Raw genomic sequence first — 6,575 nt, 5'->3', positions numbered from 1 at the left:
GTTAAATCCCTGGTAAGGGAACTAAGATCGCAGATGCCTCACAGTGCTGACCAAATAAATAAATAGCAACTAAAAAAAAAGAAGAAGAAGAAGGAGGAGGAGGAGAAAATAAGACTCCGGTGAAAGGGGAAGTTACTGTGTGCCAGACACTGAGCAAATGCTCTGCGCTTGCCAACTCAGATAACTCTCACACCCACCTGCAAAGGCACTGTTCTTTTGTTACAGACTATTAAAACCCAGTCCCAGGGGGTTAGCCTGATTGGTCATACAGCCCGGAAGTGGCGGGGAGGCAGGGCAAGGCCCCCAAGAGTCTGGCCGGAGCACCCCCACTCTCCACCTTTGGGCGATCTGCTTGGGGACCACCTGTTGTGTCTTTAGAACACCCAAGAGAACTGTTTGAGGTAGTCATTAGCTGAATAAATGCTTTTCAGCAAGGGGTAGTCATTATATTAATTATCATAATAATCAGGTTCATCAGGCACTGGGTGCCACACTTACTAACAGAATAGAAGTGCTCTCGGTGCTTTTCAAAGGCACCAGGCAGCTTAACACAGCCCTCCAGCTTCACTGGATATACGTGAATGCTTCCCGACCAAAAGTCCTGGGCCCCTTGGAAAGTCACCGGAGCAAAGTTCAAGCCCATGAGTTTCCAAGTGTCACTTCAATAGGCTTCCATCTGGAGGCAGTGTGACGTTGGCGTCACCCTCGGGCCCCTGTGGGTGAGGGGACAGACCTGTGTTACCCACAGGTAACCCACAGACCTGTGTTAATGCCAAACTGGTAGGTGGAGCTGGTTAACTTTTGCTTGTGTTCCGTAACTCTCAAAAACTTGAATATGTTCAGGGTTAAAAGACTTTCTCAACATCTCTGCCTCCTAGCTAAGGAGTGCAGTATTAGAGTTCACCATGTGCCATAACCTGAAGGTGACATTCTGACCCAACTTCGGAATAAATAGACTTAAAACAGAATTTCACAAGAAGCAACAATTCCATTATATCTTAAATTTTAAGAGCTTTTAACTTTGTCTTTTTTCTCCCCTCATAACCATTAGTGTTGATGGAGCATGGAAATCATCTGGGGAAAGAAGAGTGTCCTTTGTTGGCTAATGTTTTTTCCTTTTCCTCACTATTGTGAAATGCAATTTTCTAATAGATGGTGTTTAGTGCTCTTTGTTCACCTCTCGTAAGGCTCTGTTGAGCATGACAAATGCAGGGATGATTGCTTCCAGGGTTTCACTGAGAAGATAAAACATTAATATATTAAATTGTATTTAATCAAGTTCTTCCACATGAGCCCTTCATTGTTTTGCCTTGTTGACACATGTGAGTTGCCCAGTTTCCAGCTGATGCTACGCTTGCCCTTCAAGGTGCCAGGCACAGTCTAGCTTCTCAGGAGCCTTCTCATCTGGATTCCCAGGAGGTAGAGCTGGTGTCCCAGGGTGAGCTCACTTCTACCTGTGGGAACAGCAGAGCAGTGGGGTGCACCTCACCATCTGGGGCGGGAAGGCATGCTGCTCTTGAATCCCCTCTAGCCTGAACTCCATCCCACACGTGAAGGATTGCAAATTCACTTCCTGTCCCAGCAACTTGTCATGGAAAGTTTTGGGCTGCAAAACAACCCATCCTTTTATCTTCAAAGCTTGAAAGCTCTTGGATCTAAGGAAATAGCTTATTTGGGTTGAGAAAAGACAATTTGATTTTAGGATGGTTAAACAGAGGGTTAGTGAAAAATTAAAACCAAACAACTGTAAGCTTAATAAAAGATTCGAGAGGTTGTAAATCTGCTGGTGACTCGTTAATTAATGCCACCTAAAAGCAGGCAGCCTTCTGTAGAGGATGCAGTACTGAGGGGCGTGCTGAGTGAGGGGATAGGAAGCACCTTAGAGGTTCTGATGAGATAGGTTGGGACAGCATGTGTCGGGACAGGACTGTGAACACGAGACAATCACATCGTGGTCCAACATATATATGGGTGTGTGCACACATGTGCGAGCGCGCACACACACACACACACAATCTGTGTTTGCAAAAGTTACTTGCCCACTAAGCCAGCAGGACTTCATTAACCACATGGTCTGCCAGGACTCTGACAGTTTAGGTTTTCCCACAGTGATTTAAAATCTTATTATTACCAGGCTGTTAAATCCCTTACTGTGTGACCTTAGACAAAGTGTCCAACCTTTCTGAGCCTCAATTTCTTAATCTATGAAATTGATTAAAGAATTCCTTGTAGGCAGGTTGTTGGTGAGGAATAGCAATAATGGCTGAAACATCCAGTGCAGCAAGTGGACCACAGGGAGTGCTCAGTACACAGAACGAATTGCTATGACTTTTATTCTTATTTTTAATCAGGGGATAAAGATCAGAGATTTGAGGGAAATTAATCTCAATTGTCGTTTTAAAAGAAACGTCCTAGCACTGAAGTAGTTTTTCTTTAAAATGTTGCCTATAGTGTCCTTATCAGAGCTTTAAGACTGTGTGTGTATGTGTATCCTACTTATGTGTGTGTGCATGTCCACTCACTTAGTTGTGTCTAACTCTTTGTGACCCCAGGGACTGTAGCATGCCAGGTTCCTCTGTCCATGGGATTTCCCAGGCAAGAATACTGGAGTGGGTCACCATTCCCTTCTCCAGAGGATCTTCCTGGACCAGGGATCAAATCCATGTCTCTAGAGTTTGCTGCATTGGCAGGCAGATTCTTTATCACTGAGCCACCTGGGAAGCCCCAAACCCTGCATAAATAGCTATTTTTAAATCTTTTATTTTTTAAAGTAATTTTATTTATTTATTGGCCATACCTCAAGGCATGTGGGATCTTAGTTCCCTGACCAGGGATCGAACCTGTGACCCTGCAGTGGAAGTGCAGAGTCATAACCACTAGACCACCAGGGAAGTTCCTAAATCTTTTAAAATGTGTTGTGATTATATGTTTACAGGAAAGAATGGGACATCAGATTTCTGGCTCCTCAAGTAAAGAGCTTGGAAGTTGCCCCTCTGTTCTAGTAAGTCAAAACTTAACAGACTGAAAATTCAACAACTCTCTAGGATGCAATAAGAGAGGGAGGGGGGGACACGGGGCAACCACTGCCCGCAAGACTGGAGACCCAGCCAAGCAAGTACAAGAAGCGGCAGCCACCCGGAGCGGACTCAGTAGGAGCCAGTACTGGGGAAAAAACCTCAGCCGTGATGTTCAAATCCCCTAGATGCTCCATGTAGACAAGTCTGAGAGCTAAAATCTCCAGGGGGACGCCATCATAGCAGGACCCCACAGTCTTGCAGGATTTATCTCCAAGGTCTCAGCCAGGTTCCCACAGTAAAAATCAGAGAAAATCTCCCTCATGCTCCCAGCAGTGGGAGGGGGAAAGGAACCATGTTAAAATACACCAGACCTATTTCTCCTGGGACTGACACATACACAATATATAATATTGCAATATATAAAACAGACGACTGATAAGGACGTAAGTACAGCACATGTGCACCCCGTGCTCAGTCTTATTTCCTTGCGACCCCATAGACTGTAGCCCACCAGGCTCCTCTGTCCATGGAATTTCCCAGGCAAGAATACTGGAGTGGGTTACCATTTCCTGCTGCAGGGGATCCTCCTGACCTGGGGATCGAACCCGCGTCTTTTGTGTCTCCTGCATTGGCAGGCAGATTCTTTACCAGTAGTGCCAGACAATCTTGGCTAGCACAGGGAGTTGCACTCAATACTCTGTAATGATCTGTATGGGAAAAGAATCTAAAAAAGAAAAAAGAGTGGATATATATAAAAATATATATAAAACTGATCCACTTTTCTATATACCTGAAAATAACAACATGGTAAATCAACTACAGCCCAATAAAAACTTTTAAAATAAAAATAAATACACCATAGCCCTCTGTTCTTCTTAACAATGCCTGCCCTCAGGGGAAACTAGGTAACCAGAGCCTGGCCTGCTGGGGTATGATCTGAGCCAGACTGCCTGGGGAAGGGAAATCCCCACCTCCACCCGCCCTAGCCATCCTGTGCCTCCTAAAAGAGGAGGAAAAATAAATCGAGAAACACTTGTGAAGCTCACAGTCCAGAGACACAGGCTCACGGAAATACTGTGACCCTATCATAGGACTAGAATGCTTTCCCACTCTTCACACCTCACCAACACATCACTTAGGACCTGTTTATGGCTGTTCCCTTTTACCCAGCATATCGTGTCTGGCTATTAAGAAAAATCACAAGGTCTACCAAAAGGCAGAAATCACAGCCGAAGAGATGGAGCAAGCATCAGAACCAGACATGGAAGGCATGTCGGAATTATCAGACCAGGAATTTAAAACAACTCGGATGACTATGCTGAGCGTTCTCGTGGATAGAGAAGACAGACACAAGGACAGATGGACCTTGTAAGCAGAGAGACGGAGGTCCTAAGAAGGAACCAGGGAGAAGTGCTAGAGATCAAAGGCACTGTAGCAGAAATGAAGAATGCCTTTGATGGGCTTACAGGCAGACCTCATTTTATTGCACTTTGCTTTATTGAGTGTCACAGACACTGGGTTGTTCTTTTTTTTTTTTAAACAAATCGAAGCAACCCTCCTGCATAGAACTAGTCTATCTGCACCATTCTTTCAACAGCATTTGCTTACTTTGTGTTTCAGTGTCATATATGGGTAATTGTCACAATATTTCAAACTTTTTTCATTATTATTTATTAGAGTACTGTATAGTCAGAGATCTTTGATGTTCCTACTGTAATTGTTTTGAGATGTCACACACCCACAGTAGATGGAGAACTTAATCAATGGCTCCACCAGGACTGTTACCCTGTCTACTTCCCTACTCCTTGAGACACAACAATATTGAAATTAGGCCACTTAATAACCCTACAATGGCCTCTAAGTGTTCAAGTGAAAGAAAGCATTGCACATTTCTCACTTTAAATCAAAGGCTAGAAATGGGGCTTCCCTGGTGGCTCAGAGATAAAGACTGCCTGCCAGTGCAGAAGATGTTTGATCTAATGCCATGTTTGATCCCTGGTCTGGGAAGATCCCACATACCATGGAGCAATTAAGTCCATTTGCCACAACTACTGAACCTGTACTCTAGAGGTCAGGAGCCACAACAAGGAATAATCCCCACTCTTCCCAACTAGAGAAAGCTCACTCATAGCCACGAAGACCCACCACAATCAAAAAATAAAATAAACAAATAAGTCAATCTTAAAAAAAAAAACCTATTAATATATTGGGAATTCCCTGGCAGTCCAGTAGTTAGGACTCCAAGCTCTCACTGCCAAGGGTCCAGGTTCAATCCTGGTTGGGGAACTGAGATCCCACAAGTGGTGCAGCCAAAAAAAAATCAATATAATCCATCACATCAACAGACTGAAAAAGGAACACAGGAAGGCTCTGAAAGAGTTATAGCCCAGGTCTCACCGTTCCCCACCACACTGCTTTGGGACAATCCAAGCCCTTCTGGTCCCACAGAAAGAGGAAGCAATAGCCCAGCTCTTAACATGAGCCCCCTGAATCCGGCTGAGCTTAAGGACGATGGAAGCAGGGGGACTGGTCTCAGAACTGGAGCCCGGCAACCTGAGGGTTTACAGGCACAGCTCTGGGCAGGAACAGAAGTGATGGGGTGGCTGCAGCGGTTCCAGGTTTCTGTGGTCTACTGGGGAGCTTCCCTTCTCTCCCCTCACACTCACCAGGGCAGACACACGGAGGCCTCCATCTCAGTAACACACGTCAGCAAAGAGGGGAGTGGACAGGTCAGGGAGAAAGAGCTCATGATCCAAACTGCACCTCTGGAGAGAACCACCACTAGAAGAAAGACATCAAGCCAACAGCATGAATCTCAGGAGCAGAACTTTTGGGACAAATGGACCAAGAGGGAAGTTGACACATGTGTGCACTTAGCTGCTCAGTTGTGTCCCACTCTTTGCAACCCCGTGGACTGTAGCCCGCCAGACTCCTCTGTTCATGGGATTCTCCAGGCAAGAATACTGGAGTGGGTTGCCATGCCCTCCTCCAGGGGCTCTTCCCAACCCAGGGATTGAACCCAGGGCTCCTGCATTGCAGGCAGATTCTTTACCAGCTGAGCCACCAGGGAAGCCCAAATTGACACAATGAATAGGCTCAGAGAGGTGAGGGAGTACAAAAGTAATGCGAACCAGGCGGAGAAGTTATCAGATAGGAAGCAATGCCTGGTCTACTAAGGTGGGGCAGGCAGTCATTCCAAGGTCCAGCAAACTTCTCAGCACGGCAGAAGGAACTCCAGCCCCCTTTGTACCTCCCCAGTGAGAGTGGGACAGGTTACGGGGGATGCTGTCAACCCTACCCTTCCTTGGATGCTAAGGGCCTCCTCTGCAGACCTTAAGCAGTACCCCACCACACGTCCATGAGCTGCAGTGCTGAAGTGGAGAATGGTGCACTGTTCTGCGAAGAGAGTTTATTTCTTAACCATGAATCTGACAGGGTGATTCTCCAGCCCAAACACGTTCAGTGGCCTTCTGCCATCAGCCAAAGGTTCTTGGAATGACTCACGAGGCTCTTACATTCTGACCCCAAACCACCATCCCAATTTCTCCTCCTGCCACC

General features: G+C 46.0%; 1 non-coding gene across 1 annotated transcript; it reads right to left on the bottom strand.

The window, feature by feature from the left end:
* Positions 1-2,819: 2,819 nt before the first annotated feature.
* TRNAG-UCC (transfer RNA glycine (anticodon UCC)) lies at positions 2,820-2,891 on the bottom strand. Its single transcript has one exon. It is a non-coding gene; the product is annotated as a tRNA-Gly (tRNA).
* Between the last annotated feature and the right edge of the window lie 3,684 nt (positions 2,892-6,575).

This window comes from Muntiacus reevesi, chromosome 11, assembly GCF_963930625.1.
Source record: "Muntiacus reevesi chromosome 11, mMunRee1.1, whole genome shotgun sequence".
Lineage (NCBI taxonomy): Eukaryota > Metazoa > Chordata > Mammalia > Artiodactyla > Cervidae > Muntiacus > Muntiacus reevesi.
The sequence above is the reverse complement of the archived record's forward strand: the minus strand, read 5'-3'. Positions and strand labels throughout refer to the sequence as shown.